At 41.8% G+C, this 20,687-nt stretch overlaps 1 long non-coding RNA gene across 1 annotated transcript; it reads right to left on the reverse strand.

The window, feature by feature from the left end:
* Positions 1–10,615: 10,615 nt before the first annotated feature.
* On the reverse strand, positions 10,616–12,852 carry LOC136437001 (uncharacterized). The gene is made up of 3 exons (XR_010756130.1): positions 12,043–12,852; positions 11,079–11,196; positions 10,616–10,846 (listed from the first exon to the last, which is right to left on the reverse strand). It is a non-coding gene; the product is annotated as an uncharacterized lncRNA (long non-coding RNA).
* Positions 12,853–20,687: the final 7,835 nt, after the last annotated feature.

Below are 20,687 nucleotides of genomic sequence, written 5' to 3' on the forward strand. Positions count from 1 at the left end.
TTGCCCCCCTGAACAAGATTGCGGCCGACTACAAAATGTTGCCGGCTGCAGTTCTTCCGAAGAATGGTTGGCTGTCCCAGTCTTCATGGCAACCACACCCGTCCTGCTTACACTTGAGCGTGACCTGCAGAAATGTCCCTACCACTTTGTAGGAGACTTGAAGGTCGCGTGATGCACAGGATGGACAGCTGCACCATGTCGCGATCAACTGGGCCAGGCAAGCCCAGAACACCAAAGAATGCCTCGGTCTTGCTGTGGTGGCTGGACAGTTTTCTCCTCAGGGGCATCGGAGTCTTACTCCTCACCAGAGGACAGCAAGTAGTCAGGGTCGTCCTCTATCATCTGGTCTTCGGTTGAGCTGACACTTGTCACCGACATGTACTCTTCCGCCTCTGTCTGTGTGGCCACTGTGACAGTGGTGGTTAGGCACATGGTCTGCAGTGTCTGCACAGCTGGGGAAACCAATGATGCCAAAAAATCAATATTTGTTTTTTTTGCAAACTAAGATAAGTAACAATGTCCATTAGGAAAATAAATTCCTGCTTTTGTCTAAAAACCTGTGCTAGCAATATAATAATACATTTGTGCTTCAGGAATGGGTTATTGTCAGCGAACTTAACTTACCCTAGCCGTTTCCATGACGTTGACCTCAGGCGTGTCACGCTTCAATATCCTTTTGGTAATGAAACAGTTGTACCTCTCCAGTCCAAACATCCAGATACCAGGGGCCGGCCCATACTCTCTCAGATACTCTGCCACGTGTAGCAGCAAGTGCGTCATGATTGACTGTGAAAATATACGAATATACGAATATATAGATATACGAATGCGAAAATATACAACGCTAAGCATTATGTTCAATCCTTCATAACCGAAATTCATAACAATGATAAAGGTGCAAGTACAAAAATAAAATAAAAAACGTTCAGACAACTTAAATAAACATATGATAAGGTAAAATATCCGAAATACAGTAGAAAATGAAGTACACTGTTGTCGAAAGAAGCATGTATATGTGGAGTTGTAGTCTGAACCGTTTTGCAATTATTCTGTCTCTCTATCGTCTATCTTCATCCCTCACGGGGTAGAACTTTAGAACAATATCTTATATTGGTCATGAGGGGCCAGTGGGGCTGCATTCCTGCAACGGCTTCAGGCATCTTGTGGTTCAAGTCATCAATCTCTTTTGCTGATATTGTAGGTGAGCACATCACTGATAGACAGTCGAGGAGCTTGATGAGGCTTTGCTCTTGGTCTATCCCAAGTAATCCCCAAAAGACATATTTGAGATGACCATCTGCAGAAAGCTGAGAACAAGGGGCATCCGGATCTGAAGGCAGCGTTGGTCAGCTACTTTCAAACCTTGTTTAGGGTCCACGCCGGATGGGAGACGTTCACCTTCTTCCGAGCCCCCGCTGCCCCACCGCCTTCCGTTTGCCGGCAGTTCCAGTCTCTTCTAGTGGGGTCTCTTCGTATGGTGTCCCTTCTCTGCTGTGTGTAGAGCACCCAAACTCTGTTTAGCTTCCAGTGTCTTAGCTACATCAACATGGCGCTTGGCGACCCCAAATAACTTCTTCGTCACAACCTACATGGTAAAAGATTTGTGTGATACAAGATGATTGGAAAATTAAACTACATATGTTGATTTCAATTAGAAATGTATGAGCACAATTGTTGAAACAATACACCCAACGACACGCACATTGTCATTGGCAAACAGAGGCATTACGAAAAATAACTGTTTATCTTACCCCATCAAAATACATGATCTCAACTGGTCGTCGTCTGACAGGGTCGTAGTATGACAGGCGAGAAAGTTCTTCCAGGCCATTTCTCTGATGTTCTAGGGGCTGGATCTGGATGCTGTGCAGTGAGTTTTGTGATAAGTTAATAATCTTGGTCGCCCTTCTCTGTATGGCGTCTAGCGAGCTAAGAGCTGTGGCGCAGGCTCCCATCCATACAGTTGCAGCATACTCCACTGAATATCTAACCATGCTTTTGTAAATATTCGCTCTCTGTTTAGGGCTTAGGTATGGGGAGACTCTTCTTAGTTGGCCTAGTCATCTTCCAGCATCAGCAGACTTTCGTCTATGTGGTGAGACCAAGTCAGGTTTCTTCTGATTGTAAGACCTAGTAGTTCAACTTCTTCCACGTGTCTTGATTGTCTTCATAAGTTCCGATCCATAGACCCTCACATTTTCTAACATTTAAATTAAGACTAGAAACACTAGAAACACAAGATTGTGAATATGTATGAAGGCATTTTCCATAGATGTCACGTCAGACACAAATAAAGTGGTGTCATCGGCCACCTGTGAGATTTTTATTTCAACAGTATCATCAGAGTTGGTTTTGCCTTTTATTCCAGCTTTGTCCTGTGCATCTCTAATGTTCACTTCCATAACTTCTACAGCTAGGATAAAGAGAAATACAGATATAGGACATCCTTTGTTAAGGGGGAAGGATTCAGACATCCAACCTTGATTAATAATGTTACTACTAATGTCGATGTACATACATTGCATGGTTTGAATGAAATGGGGACCAAAATAAAACATTTTCAAGCGCTTTCCACATTGTATGAGAGAGGGCAGGACATGACATGTCAAGCCCCTAAGGAAAGCTGATAGACATCCACACATGTTTACATGTTGATTATGGTTGTCATGGAAGGAGATGATCGAGCCTGTTAACATGTATCAAGGTGTTACTAATCCGTTCTATATTGTTCCTTTCAGGTCTGGCTGACAACAAAGACAACAGTCATCAAAAAAAGAGTTAAAGTTGGACGGCAGTAACAGTAGCCTTTAAATGCTGTGTATCACCTAACCAACACTACTGGGGATCGATCTAGTCAGTCCAGTGGGAACTTTCTGCCCTCAACAGTGAATGTTTTCACTTCGAAGCTGCCATTTTCTCTGTTGAACACCATCTTCTCAAACTCTTTAGGCATAATGATTTCGCCTATTTGAATGTTCCCATTTTCGATCATTACTTCCAGACTTTTCCTCATCTCTTTTGCCGGTCGGGGGGTAGGCATTGTGACATTTATTTGTGTGGGAAATCCGTCTCGTTCTTCTCCTCGGTCTTGGGGTCTTTATGTCTGACATTCCAGCTGTTCTGAATCTCTGGATATCAACCGCCTCTTGAATGAGCCAGTCTCCGTCGGATCATTTGACCCCCATTCTTTTCTGGTTCACCCTTTTTTGCTGTGTATACCTTTGTCCAGATTGGCCCTCCAGATCACTTCTTTTCAATCTGGCCATGATGTCACTTCTTGTCGTATTGCCTCCCAATCCCAGGTACCCCACTCTGTTGATTTCCCCAAACTGCGCTTCTTGCGGCATCTTCCTTCATCCTCCTTAGCCACTCGATCTCGTGTCCTCTTCTTTGCACTTTCTCTTGTTTCAAAGCCTATCGCCAGCCTCCGCTCGTCATATTTTGAATCTGACTCTCTTGTGCCCTGATGAACTATGACATCAATGTTGTCCTCCTGCCACTGCTGTCTTTTTACTGTAGTAGCCACTTTTCTGTCATGTCTGATTGGGGTTTGTCGACCAAAGGCTTCCTGAACTTCAGGGACATGCACTAAGGCACTGGCTAGTGAAGTTCCGTATCTTGCTTGAAATGTTCTGTTGCCATGTCCATACCACTGGTGACCCGCTGCCTTGAAGTCCTGTTCTTTGTGATTCAGTTTTTCATTGAGGAGAGGATTTACTTTGAAAAATGTTCTTATTGTAAGGTCCTTGCTTACGAGTGTATTGAAGGTCTCTGCCAGGGCCCGATACTTCACGAAACAACCCTTACATTGCACTTTCCTCCCATTTATCTCTGATTGAAGCTGATGAGTTTCTTTTTCGGCTCGTGATAGCTGTCTCCACGTCTTAGGATAGAACTTGGTAAGGTAAGTATTCATGTCATCTTGGGACGGTGAGCGCTTGAATTTGGCCCATTGTATGAATGCATTGTCAATTTTGTCAGTAGATCTGCTGAAGCTTTTGTATCATATCCCAAAAGTCTTTGTGTCCTTGAAACTGGGCATTGAATACTGAAAAGCGGCTCTTCTTGTCTGGAATGATTTCTGTACCGTCCTCCTTCGTAGGAAACTGGGATTTTGTATATTGCAACACGATCAAAGTCGCACGTAATCACAGTAACCATTATGATGAAAAGTGACCACATTGGACACCTGAAAATTAAGGGATACAATGTTTAACACAACAGCCATTTAGAGTACACTGCATGCAATTTATAATTCTATAAGACTATATAATCAAATCAACATGACATAACTGATAATTACCTTCGGCGACGAAATGGTTTCGTCGACAAGGTTATTCGACGGTGCTTGTCTGTGTGTCTGTTAGTGAACAGAATAAGTCGAGAACGCCTGGATGGTTTGTTGTCGTAGTTGGTGTGTCGGTGTGTATGTGGGACATCTCAAGATGATTAGATTTTGGGCGAAGTGTTTTGCATAATTAACGAGAAAAGTGTAAAAATGTGTTACATTGTATGCTGAAGTATGTGTACGGTGTTGGCTGTATTCCAATTTAAGGCGTCATGGATAGGGGCAAGGGTCCTGAGGGGTCATATTGGAGGCAGGAAACGTCAGTTACACAAATTGGCTGTCAGCCAGCTGTTGGCATTGGTAAGGTAGTCTCCAAGCAGAAGTATGGGTTGGCTATAGCAGGGGCAGGTTTTGCTTCAGACTTTGAAAGGGAATTACTCAAGAAGGGCTTGGTGGATGGTCATAAATTTTTGTAAGTACATAGCTTGAGTGCTGATGTACATGATTAGATACTTATTATGCAAATCAGTATCTAATTTGCATGATTAATGAGGAAAGTTTATACATCCATCAAAAGATAGGACTCTCAAACATGTAACATATGTAACTGAGGAAGAGAGAAATATTAATAGATATCAGCTTTGCAAATGAGAACCTCATTGACATAATTAATGAGAAAAACTATAACTCGAGATGGTCTTGATTGATGGTCATGATTTTTGGTATGTAGATAGCTTACGTGATGCTTTGTATGATTGGATGATAATTATGCAAATCAAATTCTAACTCACATGATTAATGAGGCAATTTTAAAAATCTGCTGTGTTCCATGATATGACTATTCAAATATGTGACATTTGTAACTAAGGAAGAGAGGAATGTTGATAGATAGGAAATATGCAAATGTTGGCCTCATTAGCATAATCAATGAGAAACTACTATAATTCCATACTAGTAAATGACGGTAATTTCATACTTGTGGCATTAGGAAGTTGTGTGAATGTGAACACCATGGAATCAAATTATGCTAATAAGGAGGGAGCTTATTTGCATAATTGATGATAAATGTTAGCATAACCTTCTTTGTTAAGCTCATAGTCATAACAAGGAGGTTTGGACAACTTATGTTATTTGGGTGAAGAGGGTCAACTGGTATGATTGATGATTGATGAAAAACACTCCTAATACGTCAGTCATAAAGGTCAAAATCATTTGACGAAGGTATGAGGTCGTAGAACTCTTGTTGTTGGATACTTTAGGTTAATATGGGTGGTCGGAAAAAGATGCCTAGTATGAATAAAAAGGTGGTCTGGCCAACACATGCATGGCCAAGCTGTTTGACATCAGCCTAAGTATGTAACTCACAATTGTTTTACATTCAGTTCTTTCAAATGCTTCTGGTTGAGGACATTGTTTATCTGAATTCAAAACAATTTTTTGGCATTTCTAGCTTTCTAACATGACTGCATGCTCTTCACTGCAATACTTGTTATGAACTGACCCATACAAAAGTACAATCTATCACATCTCTTCAAAAAGATAATCAAAACCTTCACAAGCTGTACGCATTATAAATATAATTTGATTCGTGCATGCATGTAAACAAGTTAGATTGTTGCTATATTTCTAATTTTCTCCAATAGTTCTAATCCAATAAAGCAAGTCTGGCGGTTTCAGGGAGAGAATGGAGAATACTGGAGTACATTACAGGACTGTGACACTTAATTATATCGGGTCGTACCTCATTTAACACTTCTGTAGCTGGGATGTATTACCAAACTGCAAAAGCTGTTTCGGTACAGGTTCGAAATGCTGGATCTTGATGTACTGAGTAGTGTACCTATAACCGGTACATATAGTATATAAATGTACACTAAGTATATACTCATTTGTGACTAGACCCATAAATCCTATCACAAAGCTAAGAACTTAGCACTGGAAAAGAGTAAAACTGTGCCACGTTGAACTATTTTGATTGAAGATCGTAACAGTAGAAACACTAGCAAGGCCACTACCATTGTGGTGTAGTTGGGACTTAAAGTCCAGAAGGTGGGTTGGGGGGGGGGGTGGTATATTCCAATAGATGATAATTTTAGTAAGTAAAAACTAAAGGCATACCTTCCCAGCGAAGGTAATAACATAGATAGAACACTGTCAGTAGATTACATAATATATCTTTCATGCTGACATATAATGTCGTGCATAATCTAGATCCGTCTGACAGACAACAGAGTCACAATGGTGAAAACAGTCTTTTCCCCTGTGGATTTTTGATAAGCACAGCGACAAAAATTCTTGTCAGAGGTAAGAAAGAGCAGCTGAGAATGGTTAAAAGCTAGCGTACCATAGAAAACATATGTCTTTCCTGCCATAATGATACCTATCCCCATGTTCCGTAAGCCATCTTACTTCAGCTACTGTGTGTTGTACCATTTTCTCGCCTGAGCCTTTATCATAAAAAAAAAGAAATCTTCAACATTCTGACAATCAATCCAGGCCTTGCTTCAGCTGTGGGGTCGATCATCGGATTGCCTGTCCTTTCTTAGTTCTCAAATCATTTTATATACATATACACGGAGCAGAATAAGTCCTACAGTTTTCTAAGAATACCAAATCTCAACCAATGGAACATCAATTGAACTGTTTACATATCAAAGATACTCTTTCAACAACATTTTAGGAAAACATAGAGAGTAAGTCCTGGTTGTCATTATAGCTCAGACTTTAATGAATGAAAGACCTTTATTGTGCATTCATGCCCCAAAGGGGCTAGGTAAAGGTCGTCTAACTTAACACATGGAACATACAAGGACATAAATACAAGCCATTAACATATGGAGTAGACAAAACGTGTTATTAAACTAAACTAGTCCAGTAGAGTTGACTTCTTCTCGCTTCTTTGTACATGTGTAAATGTATGAACAGACAATATTTCTAATACAAGGATTATCCAGGCGTATCAAAAATATGAATTTTGTTGCATTAAGATGTTCGAAATATGGGAATTTTCTTTAGTAAGGTTAAAAAGTACACTTCTTTCGCTATCGTATACTTTACAATCTAGGGCAAAATGTAGCCTGGTCCCAGTCTCTAGAGTCGGCTTAGTGGTGTTTTTTACCGGGCCAGTCAGTTTCTGATGGCCTTTCTACCTCTGGCTGCCATCCTACTTCCGCTACACCCCACTTCCGCTGCCTTCCTACTACTAGGTGCCGAACTAATTAATCCAAGGCTGTTAACAACACCCCGAGCGGGCTAAACTGTCTGGGCGGGTGAGGGTCACTCACAGTGCCGTAGAGATATCGGGGAGGCACCGAGGGTATAGATTCCAGGCTAGGACGAAATGTTGCTCATCTTCTACTCGATTTGAATTACAATGTTGACAAAGTCTATGTTGTAGAGGCGTGCGGTTGTGCCTTCCTGTTTCGACATGTATTCGGTGACAGCTAACCCGGAGTTTAGTAGTAGCCACTCTGTGTTTGATGTTGCAAATGGATATTAAATACTCTTCTTCTTTATACAATGACTTAAACAGGCGGTAAGTTCGGAGTTTGTTGCTGTAAGATTAATCCCTGTTATCGTTGTCGATTTCGGCTGAGAATATTTGAGTGTAGATGTCTTTTAATCGTTGACTAATGGAGTTAACGATATGTGACAAATTTGTTCCTAAGGATACTTGTGGGCCCCAAACGAAGGCATAACCGCATTCCTCTAGCATGTTACGGACACCGGACGCCCAGCATTTTTTGCCATTGGCTTCTAATTGAAGTTGGCATAACAGGGCGTCGGCTTGTAAACTGACAGCTGGTACGTTGTGGCGTTTAGGGAGGCCTCTAGGTGAAGGGTGTACCTCCCTAGTTCTGCCCGTACTGCAAGGTTGCAAGCTGTTCTTGGAAGATTAAGTGCGTATTTGCAAAATTTTAAGTGTACGGATTCAATAGGACAAAACTTTGGGCTTTTGAAGGATCCCCATATGTAGTAGTAGACTGGTTTATTTCCACTCAAGGTGGGCAAAAACTGTTGGTAGCCATGGGGCTAAATTGTACAGCTTAGTACTAATTAAAGGGGCATATTGTAGAATCTGGTGGGCAAAAACTACAAATGATAAGAATTTGAAAGATCTACATTAAAATTCACATTTGTAACTTATTTCCAACATATTCCCGTCATTTTGTCACATTTCCACCATTAAGAAACGACGAAAAACGCAAAACGTGTAAAATATGGTTCAATTACGTATTAACTTGCGTCCCGCAAGTTAACATGCAAATAAGCCAGCGTAGAACGCTAAGAAATAATCGAATCGACCGTTACGGTCGGAGATCGAGAGTCATAGGAAAACCACCACAAGTGATCAAACTTCAGAACGTCGCACGTTCGATCGCGTGTTTGGCGATGGTTCAATAAAATGGTGGACAAGTCAAGTGGTGGTGGGGATTGCGTATACAATTTTTTTGAGACGTCCGCACGATACTACAAAGTCGCATCCATACGTGATGAATATTGCTGTGCAGTGTAATAAGGTAGATTTAACTAATGATGTAGACAAATAATCAAAAACAAAGAATTTTGTTTTATGCTCATGTCACAACATGCCCCTTTAACATCCACAATTGCATACATTATTCTAAAAGTCACACATAATCATACAGTAATCTAAAAGGCATTAATATCTCAGACGCATATAGTAGAACGGGTTTAACATATGTGTCGAAGAGTTTGTTTTTGACTGTAAGTGAGGCATCAGCGTTGTCTAGCGATTGTCTGATACTGAACAAAGATTTTAGTCCTTTGCTGGATAATTGTTTGTTGTTGGCCTTGAATGTGTACCAGCCGCGCTTACAACTATACCTAAGTAACAGTAAGACAATACAATTTCTGTGACATTATCATTGAACATAAAGATACAATATTTCGGTAATCGACCTCCTTTTTAAATTCACCTTCAGATTCAAGTATAAACAATATTTTTCTAATCTAACCAGACATGATTTCAAGCCTTGCTGGGACTCAGGCACTGGGGTCTTTTTCCCTGAGAGAAGAAAGTTTGTCCATGATATGTTGATGAAATTCCCTCTTTTTCTTTTTTAAAAGTTTTCTGTACTCTTTCTTTCTTTTAAAGAATGCCCCTCGCACATTTGGATTCGACGGGTTTTTCTCAAGTAGAGAAGCTAAGTTTTTTGGCGACGCCTCAGGGGCGGAGCCTATTGTATAGTACTGCTTTCGGTTTGCCAAATATTCTAGGATTTCCGCGAACGCATTCCCTAGGGAATTAGTTTTTGGCAACGCCTTGCAGGTATGGCCTTTTCTATAGCAAGGACGAATGCCACTGCGTACGGCATAGAAAATGCGCTAGTTATAGTATAAACTTTTACAGCTGTTTATCGATGTTTGAAATAAACTTTCTGGATGTTGCAATATATACCTATACATCACAGCTGTTCCTCAATGTCTTAAACGTTTTTGGTTTTTGTTATCATGAATGACATGCTTAGACTGGCTCTTCTTTTATTGTCATGAGAAAGTTTGATTTTGAAAGGTAAATAAGTCACAGCTTTAAAGAAGATGTCCGGATTTTTGCAAAAAGCAGCAACAACAATATGTCACTGCTTTTGATTGATTTTTCTTAGAAGCTTTGCTTCATTCAATAGAAAAATTAAATGCTTGACATGTTACCAACGCATAATTCGAGTTATTTTAGCTGCATCTTTGAAGCTTCGAAAGACTAACATAGTAAGGATAAAGAAAGGACACAGAGACAAGGCTTTCCGCACACTTGGCACAGGAGACTTTAAAGACGGACTGACTATGACTACGTGATACTGGCTATGCTGACATCAGTTTCCGTATCTTCTTGCAAGTTGGTGAGAGCGTGCAATCGTATCACAGCTTTCATGCACACTGATTATTACAATATTCGTTTGGGGTTTTCAATTGAATTTTTGTACATCCACCCCTAGCCTGTGTTTACAGAAGCTCTCCCTGGGGGAGGTTAATGACCCCCTCTTGGGAGCGGTATCGTCGGGCCGGCCGCTAGGAGCGCGAAGTAGTCAGGCTACATCCACCCCAGGTTTGTTTAGAACCGTCATCGGCCAGGTTAATAGCCTTGTGTACGATTTTGATATGCATATACAATAGATTACTACTATATACACACAATATAAATAATGAAATAGACAATATATTAGTATATCCGTGGAATAAACATGTTCAAGTCAGTCCGTAATATTTATTTCTAACTGGCGTCAGGTTTTGTCTCGCTGTAGCAACGGTTGTAGCAACGCAATCTATTGGCTTCACATCGTGGCTCCGCTACAGATCTGGTTCTCGTTCCCTTCTTTTTGTCGACGACGCTTGTTGTGTGGCTCCCCTCGCGATCGGTCCCGACGTTACGGACGCACGCACGGACGTCTGTTATGGATTCCCCTAGGGATGCAGCTCGTCTCACCGACATCCAGTAGAAGGTCTTGATCTGCCGACCTCCCCTACAGCGGTATCTCTGTGTAGAATGTGGCAGGAACATCTCGTCGTCATCGCTCTCGTCCCGTAAGCTAGGTCGGCCTGTGCAAGTATAAAGACGGAAACAGTCGGTGGAGCTGGCGACCACAGTGGTTTGATCTGATTTCTAGCTACCAAAATCAGTTAACAAACTGTTTAAAAGAAGCTATGGCAGCCATCCTTAGTATCCCTACAAATATTCCATTGTGTGAAACCGTCAAATTATGAAATCTTTAAAACTCTATCGGCTCTTATATGCTTATGAAATCACAATAATGGACTATTCCAAAATTACCCAAATAAATTTTCATCGTCGTTGTTCGGCTGTATGTGTTTTACGTGAACTAAGTCGCCATTTAGATGGTCGTCACAGCACTTATGTTGCAGAATCTTACATGTGCATTCAGGAGCTGCTGTAGAAAAAAAACCACAGCGAACAAAGATTAATATTGCAATACTTTGCAATTGTTTTGTCTTTATTGCCTATACATACCAAACAGAAAACACTGTAGAACACCGTGTAACCAACCAGTTCCTAGAAAGTTTCTTCCATGACAACCATATTCAACATGTAAACATGTATGGATGTCTATCAGTTTTATCTAGATAAAATTTCTACGTTGCGTTGTTGAACTCTACACTTGAAAGCATCTCCAATACAAAGGCTAGACACGTCCTTTATATTGAACATGTTTAAATTAATTTGTCTGCTAGAAGTTTCTCGTTATACGTGATCTTATCCACTTACACAAATAAATAAACAATATTTCTGCAACTTCAAAAAATCAATGCACATCCACTATCCATGGGTTACTGAACTGTTGCCATATTAGGATATTTGTGTCGGCTGAGATATAAACAGGATATCTATGAATCTGTAAGTTTGCAAGAAATATCTCAATGTCGAAAAGATCAAGACAATCATCACCTCTCTTTTAAATCGTATTAGAAGTTTGCACAAATTAAACGACAGGCGAAGAAACCACTTCTTGGCAGGTAAAATCTAACACGGTAAAATTCAAACGAATTATAATTAGGTATATGGTGGACAAAGGGTGCTACCAAATCAGTTTTCCACTACGCAGTGTGCAAGGCATTTAGAAGGCATGTCATTTGTAACCACTGTGTTCGAAAATAGAATTAATGTAGACTGTTATTACTCCACGAAATAACGGGGTGATCAAACACAGAAACGGAGTCTATGTGCGTACAGAAACATATGCGCCGTGCAAAAGGTTGAGACCTAAAATTGTACTGACCTTTTGACCGCTGTCTTCGCTGTCGGTCTGTCCAGCTCTTTGTCGAAAAGGTGTGGGCCGTTTACTGGCCTTTTCCTCGGCTTCATACGGCTGGTGGTCGATATTAAGTCCACGGATGCCGCAGGTGCCCGCCTTTTCTTCTCATCTTTGCTATCTTGAGAAGTGCCGAGCCACTAGGCCTTCCCCTTTTTGTTCTTGGTGGCCTGGTTTTCGGAATCAAACCCAGAGTGACGATGGATTTTGAACAATGGATCAAACTTCACAATGGCCACATGGCATCCTAAAAGCTTGATTAATTGGTCAACCGCCGTCGGCTCTGCCCTGTTGTGTGCTGCTGGTCAGCGGTTGGTTACGCCCTGCTGTGAGTTACGCCCCGCTGTCGGCAGTTGGTTGCGCCCTGCTGTGAGTTACGCCCCGCTGCCGGCGATTGGTTGCGCCCTGCTGTGAGTTACGCCCCGCTGTGGCCGATTGGTTGCGCCCTGCTGTGGGCGGTCTAGAAAGTCCCGCCCTAATACTAGTATCCCACCTGGATGCCAGATGGTAATACACACAAAGACCGAGAGAGAAACACATGTTCCGCTTTCAAACCAAAGGTCTAACTGAGGGGATTTGTAATAAAAGAATCATTGCAATCCGCTGACATGTTGTCATGTCCTGGAGCTAGCTCAGTAGCTGGCCTGTTCAGGTCCTGAAAGAATTCTGGCATCCAGGCTATATAGGAATGTTTTCTTTTTGCATACCCCAACCGGTTTTTGTTGTGTTTCTAATGCCGTGTAGTAAGTGTGTGTCTGTGTTCTTCCACATACTAGTTCATATTCTCGCAAACATAACTCATGACATGCAAGAAGCTACGGATAAAGCACGTTGAAATTATTAACCTTTCTCCACAATCTCTCTGTTGATGTTGGTAAGCTAAGATCATGTAGACATCTCAAATCTGTGTGCGCCATGGAGTATTATCTACAAAGCAAAGACTTAGACATAAAATCATCTATATATAAACGCAGAGTAAGCGCATATACATTAGAAGTAGAAAGAGGTAGATACAGACGGTTACCTGTTAACGAGAGAATATGTGAACAATGCACAGGAAAAGCGGTGGAAGATGAAATGCACTTTATTTGCCATTTGTTATTTCTTCCGTGAACGTTTCTGCTTCTTTTATTGCGTTCTGTTGGTATGTGGTCTTACAAACAGGTAGCACACGGAGGATTTCAGGCCGCAACAGCCAAAAGATATTCTGGTGCGGAAACAGTAAAACTTCAGAAAAGTGTTATGGAATTCGTTCATAGCAGAGGCACAGAAAAGTTCTTTACTACAGAGCACTGTGCATGTTTTGATAGACAAGTTCTGTAACCAAGAACTTTTAAGAGGGCAATGTCATAATTGGTTTCCGTGATGAGAGTTGGACTTAAAAACGCACATGTAGTGAATAGATAGCAAATATAGAAAATATTTTATCCTCCTATGGAACTAAAGTTGAGTGCGCACATGTGCTTGTACGCGAAAGTTTGTACATATCCCTCCGCCGCTGGAGTCAGCTGTATTAAATGCAGTGCTATTAGTATACCATTGAATAAATGACAGAAAAATAAACGTCACCGAGAATGTTATGCTTTGGGTAGCCTTTATACGTATGTATGTATGTATGTGTGTATGTATGTGTTTGTGAACAGCATACTTGGGACAAGTTCTGTTATTTGAGTGAACTGGAACATAGGGCTTACGGAACGTTGGGATTTCCGTTGAGTGAACTGGAACATAGAGATTTCGGAACATAATAATTTCGGAACATAGGGCGGTCACCGATGTAAACATGCAGGTCTTGAAGACTAAGTCATCGATCTCAGTATGAGTGTATAACGTTACAGCACGATAGATTATGAAAAAGTTGTGTTACCAACCGATTAAAATTTGTCACAAACTGATGCCAAAGTTGAGCCTTTGCTTTTTTTATTACCTGTTTGGCAAGCGATTTAATTTTGTAAAAGGAAACAGTAATTTTTCAAGGAACTTACCACGAGGGGGCAGATCTATGAGATCGACGCCATCGGGCTCGAGTTGACTGCATCCCGCGGTGGCTTCTGTGTCGCTCCCGGTGGCATCAGGGTGGGCTGGCTACTTCATTTGAGCTTGGAGTATGCATGCTAAAATGTTCTGAGTGGACGAAACTTCAAGACCTGACCTATGGGAAAATGTAAGCGACTAAGCGTTTGGGACGCCGTTCCAAACGGGCAAGGCGCGTTTTTGGCCGCCTCGTCCTCGTCGGACTAAGGCCAAGAGTATATACGTACGCATATATATATATCTCCTTCGTCTTTTATCTCTTAGTCTACTGATATTTGAACGTTGGGGCACCACACAAGATCTGGCAACTAGTTTTCTTCACCCTTCTCGATTTTCTCCGATACCATCCTCCCATCTTTTCCGTTGTCTACTCTCCGTTCTTCCTCACTGGACGATTTCTTGCATTATAGCTCATGGCTACTCCCGATAACTCAGTGACACGTGGCCGTACCACTTCAGTTTCCTTTTCTTTATTGACATTCACTGTGTTAAGAAGGTCTCCGTACATTTGCAGTGCTACATGGTTGCGTACGAAGCAGGGACAGTATCAGGAAGATAATATGCATGTGTTTTACCTTTACCAAAAAGATTATGTTTCTGATGGCGTTTGCAAGTCTGTGTGTACGTGTGTGTGTGTGCGTGTACATGTGTTGATGAACAGCATAACTCGAAAAGGCTGAGATGGATTGGATTGATAACTGGTACGGGGTGGGTCTTGATGAGACGTGCACATGATCATCTCCATGAAAAATGGAGATATATTATCTCCATAAAAAATGGAGATATATTATCCCCATAAAAAATGAGATATAGTTCTGTGTGTGTGTGTGTGTGTGTGTGTGTGTGTGTGTGTGTGTGTGTGTGTGTGTGTGTGTTTCCGGACTACTGTAGTCAGCATAACTCAAGAACCTCTTGATGGATTACAATGATATTTGGTATGTAGGCAGGTGTAGGGAAGCCGAAATTCAAGGTAGATTTTGGGCTCCCTGGTATGTGACCTTGGCACTGCAGCAGAACTTCCGTTTTTCTATCTTTTGACCTGGACATGCTATGGTCCTGATTATTTGGTGGCAGATAGCTTGTGAAGTAATGAAGAATTGGGGTAGGCGTTGGCCCCCTAGCAGCTTGCTCTAGAACTGCAGAGGCGTTATTGTGAAAATCTTCTAAGGAGAATAACTGAACAAAGGAACGACGGATTTCTATGATATTTAGTACGCAGGTAGCTTGATAACTAATGGGAAAAATCTATATTTGCAGTGTTTTCTAAAACACTCAAGACTCAAATACATGTAACGTATGTAGTTTATGGCAAGTGGAACATCAATAAATTATCGATTATGCAAATAAATTCCTAATTTGCATAATCAATGTAAAAACGCCATTAGCCATCTAAGTGGTAATTGATAGGACTGTCAATATTGCGACATGTGTAAGTTAGTTACAGGTGTTCATGACCAAACATGCATTATGTAAATGTGTAAGTCATTTGCCTAAACAGAATAGTTCATGGAGATATGAAGCCTCCGGACTCCTGTTGCGATTTGTAACGGTACTACAGCGTAACGTCTACATGTAGTTTTGAAATCACGTGCTCTTGACATGCCATGGTCGTGATTTTTGAGTGCTATATAGCTCATAGCCGACTTTGAAAGAAAACAACTCTGCGTATCCATGCTTTCTGGTATGAAGATAGTTCAAATGATGTTTTAGTTCATTATGTTGTGATTATGCATTTCAGAATCTAATTTGCATGATTACTGAGAAACTTTACAAACCCGCTGCGTTCAATGATTGGACCATCCAAACATGTGATATGTTACTGAGAAAGATAGGGACATGTATAGATGCAAAATTATCACAGTGGAGACTTAATTTGCATAATTAAGTTGAAAATACTATTGTTCCATATTTCTAATTAACGGAAAATTTATATTTGTGGCACTTGAATGTTTGGTGAAGGCTAACATAGTAAGATATAAATCATGCAAATGAGGACCTACTTTGCATAATCCTCACGTCGCCGGTGTGTTTTTTAAACACCACTCTTGTTAGTTCTCTTTTCGTTTCTGTACAGGTTTTATAGTACCATTTCTTATTTCGAGCGTTTTGTTGGCGTTTTTTGTTAATTCTTACACCTAATGAATTAAACCCGACGTCCCTAAGTATTCAGCTAAAGCCAAAACATAGTTTTCAATTTCATTATTTGTGTTTTCACTGTCTTTTACAGACAGAGAGGGTAGTCTGTCCTTTATATAAGGTTGGCTGAGGGATTGGAGAAATTTCTGGGCTGAATTTTCATTCCAGTGAAATCGTTTTGGAAGCGAATTTGTGTCTTTATTTATCCCTTTGTTTTTTTGGATGAATGGTTTTGTGCGAATCACTACCGATAGCATGTTGTGATCAGAAATATAGTCAATGGGTTAACGCGAAATAGAGAAATATGTTGAAATAATAACTGACTAGCAATCACATAATCCCCAGTACTACTACCATTCGGCTGGTGACAAGTAAAATTGCCTTTTAAATCACCAACTACTCTTCCGTTCAGAATCCTTTTATTCGCTTGAATACACAAGTCAGCAAGAAATCTACCGAACCTGTTTGGGGGAGATTTGTCCATGTATTGTCTATCCTGATTGAAATTTGGGGAGTTGTTTGGTTGGTTTTCATTGAAAGCACCCTCTTCGATAAAATCATGCAAATTACCTAGTCGGGAGTTCAGGTCACCCCCGAGTAGTATATAACCCTCAGTGCTATGCCGAGAAATGTCTTCCTCTATAATTTCAATAATGTTGTTTTCAGTATGTTTACGTGTTGTAGATGAACTTGGACTGATGTGGACGGAACAAACAAATAAATCTTTGTCTAACCCCAGTAGCTTGCGATCAACTCGCACCCAAAGTGCGTTTGCCGATTTTGATGGTAATTGTTTTACATAATGTCTGTATTGTTCTTTAAAGAAAAATACTATGCCTCCTGAGTAGCATTTTGCTTTTTTGCTCTTTTTGCGGTGTAAATGAAAGTAGCTGTAGTTAGGGAAGTTGATTTCAGATTTGTCAGAGCTCCAGGCTTCTAGAAGCGAGATGAAGTCAACTTTGTTGATACGGGACAAGAAATCTAAATCATCTAATTTTGATCCCAACCCGTGGACATTCTAGAAACAAAACGTCTTGTTTCCTCCTGGAAACACTTTCATATCTAGCAATGGTTAAACAAAAGTAAAGTGGAATATTGTGCCCCTAATCCAGCTGAACCTACAACAATCAACAACTATAGCGAAGTATTAGGTCATTACTAATTGTCCTAAACTTTATAAAACTCTATTTCTTGCTCAGAAGTTACTTTAAGATAATCGATGTTGTGTGCAAGAAACTAAACATACATGTAATAATGTAAGAAAGTAAAACAATTTACGTAAATAAATGAGTATCATCTAACTTAACTTGTCGCTGACATCTACCCCTACCACGTCTTGACGGAAGGTGGACCTCTCCACGGCATGTCGGGTTGCCATGACCAGGGTGGGGGCTGGGACTGGAACCGTGCGGCGGGAGGGCAGTTCTGGTCCGAGCGGGGAGAGTCGTCAGGATAGCGTCCTCCTTGCTGGAGGGCTGAACGAAGGGACGAAAGGAGGAGGCATCCCCCATGGACCAGTTGGATGGTTGTAGAAGTACGGTGGCATTCCCCATGGCCCCGCAGGCGGAGGTCCCCATGCTCCCGCAGGCGGAGGTCCCCAAGGTCCCGCAGGCGGAGGTCCCCAAGGCCCTCCCGATACCTGGAGGAATTATATCATTTCACAATCATTGTAAGAACATCATCAAACAAATCGTTGCTTTCTGCCATGTTTCATCATTTGTATCTGATCTAAAGACAAAACATGATCATGGAGGGTTTAGAGGAAAAAGTTCAGGGCATCATTAGCAAGATTTAATTGAAAAAAAACTTGCCAATTAAGCAATAATTTTGTTACCAGTATGATTTCGGCATCTTTGTTGTTATTGTGGTTGTCCCATTGTTTCTTTCAAAAGCAAAGCACCAAAATGTATAGTCCTCTTCATTATTGGAGATGGAGGTGTAAATTCACTGTTCACCACTTCTTGCCAGATTTCCCTCCATGTTGCCTCAATTTGTGGTAAGTTATTCACTATATATCTAACTGTACGCGGCAGAATGATGCATAAGTTGTTGTTGTTGGTTATTGGCCCGTCTCTTTCGTGATGTGGCAGACTGGAGTTTGTCCCTGAGCCCATTTGTGCAGACATTGTTGAGCTTGATCCTGCAAAGCATAGCGAGTGAAGCTGTTTTACGTGGGGCTTGAAGGCTAGGCCATTTAAGGTCTTCTTGCATTTCTCTGGGACTTGATGTATGCCTGTAGCGTCTCATCGCGAACCGCGCTACCCTGCGCTGAACCGCTGTCGATGTCTTGTTGGGTACGGGGGTCGCATACTCTAGTATAGGACGTACATAGGCTTTGTGCTTGCTTAGTTGTTTGTTGACCATCTCTTTGATACGTCTGGAGCTGATCTTTAGATTCCTGATCTTTTGGACAGGTGATTGTGTTGTACGCTGCGATGTCATCAGCAAATATGCGTGGCGATGAGGTCAGGTCGGATGGCAGGTCGTTTATGTATATCAGGAATATGGCTTCTTTTCGTACTTGGTCATCTTTACCCGGCCAAATATGGTTATGGGATGGCTGCACACAAACGACCCATTACAAAGCCAAAATAGACCAAGAGAGCCTGCTATGGAGGCTAAGCCGACGCCGAAAGGTAGAGTTTTGCAGATAGACCGCCAGCCAGCCCGCTGGAAACGAGAATCGTCCTCTAGGCGTGGTACATGGAGGAGTGATCATTTCCTGATTTGTCGTCGCACTTCGTTTGAAAGGTGCCTTTGCATATCTGGACTGGTAACATCCACAACTTGTCAAGGGTGAATGGAGAGTCCTTAATGAACAGATTCAAATATCTCTGATTACAACAGTCGCGGCTTCGTCGATTCCAATGTAAAAGGCATCACCTGGTGAGGAGGGACATCTTTACCTACTCTCCCACCGAGATTCCCCCTGTTTAAACCTTTTGCTTAAACGAAAGGCTTGCACGAATAAGATAATTTCCAGTCAACACTGCCCCGCTTTAAAAAAAAAAGTTAGGATCAGGAAAGTTCCGGCGTTTGCCTGTACGGGCCCCTACTTTTCCAAACGCTTGCAACCCGCCAGATTTTAGTTGCTGTTCCGGCTCCTTGCGGCTAAACGGTCGGAGTCCACTGAGTCTACGCCCGAAATAACCGGGTTCGCACTGTCATTTTGCCAAGGGAGAAAGCAGCTGAGCCGGTTGTACTGGGGCTGGCTGCTGCTGAACGTCCTGGCTGGCGAGGCCGGGACCGGGGCGGGGCACTAACGGCAGAGCTGGTGCTGGAAGCGGCTTGGCTGGAGATGGAACTGCATGGGGCTGGAACTTAATAGGGCTGCTGTCCCTGCCGGACCTCGCACCAGTGTAGGTCAAAGAGGAGGCCGAGCGAAATGCTGCCTTTCGTTGCTTATATAGCCTTTTAACTAGTTGAGAATGTTCAGGTGTGTTGTGAGGTCACATGGGTTGCGTTTGACCAGATGTCGCCTCTCCCGGTTAGGACCATCCACGCGCCTCACTTGCATACTGATATGTCCTCCACGCTTACGTCCCCTATGACATCCTCCGCTTTGGTTAGAACATGATGCACGTTCCAACAAATAGGAATACTAGGGGTCAAATAGGAATACTAGGGGTTACAACAGTATCAAGTGTAGTTGTACATACATTGTTGAATAAAAGAAATATGTATTTTGTACACTGTAACCTATGGAGGTTGTCTTGCTACGATATATCTTGTACATTAAAACAACATAGGACTATAGGGAACTCACAGTGTCAAAGAATAGCAGCAGGGTTCTAGCTTTTAATAATATTAAGCCCGAAAGAGTGAAGCGTGGAAAACAAAGTTTGAGGGGGTTATGTAGGAAAGCTGAGGTTAGATGCGGATGACTTCTGACCGAAAAAAACACAGTTTCATACGTCGGTTTCATACGCGTATGAAACTGACGTAGCGTACCAAATTGTGGGTGGCACGGTGGGCGATATTAGTACGCGTCGCTGGCCGGAAAAATTTCGTACGCCTCCTCGGTAGGCAGTTTGTTACGCGGCCGGGAAAATTCGTACGTCCACTCGACGGGCCGGCAAAATTTCGCACGTGTTTCGGTGAATTTCATACGTCAGTCAATTTTCGTACGCGATGGCAAAATGACGGACAAATCGTGCTTCGCGTCGGACGGGCAGGACCCATACTTGCCGCGGGACAATTTACAACGCGGCCAGTACACGTTGTTGCTGTTGTGCTTGTTTAACGTCTATTTCTCCGCTAGACATTGTCTCACGGTGCTGATCCTCCAAATTGTCACAGTTATTTACATAACGGTTATTTGTTTATTCATTTATCTATTTAATCGTCAAACAGCTGGGTTGTCCCTTCAGCCATGAGCTGATTTACAAATGGGCCCAGAATCACATAGAATAAAACAAGGAATAATCAACAATGTCACATTA

The sequence above is a fragment of the Branchiostoma lanceolatum genome, chromosome 6 (genome assembly GCF_035083965.1).
Source record: "Branchiostoma lanceolatum isolate klBraLanc5 chromosome 6, klBraLanc5.hap2, whole genome shotgun sequence".
In the NCBI taxonomy this organism is placed as follows: domain Eukaryota; kingdom Metazoa; phylum Chordata; class Leptocardii; order Amphioxiformes; family Branchiostomatidae; genus Branchiostoma; species Branchiostoma lanceolatum.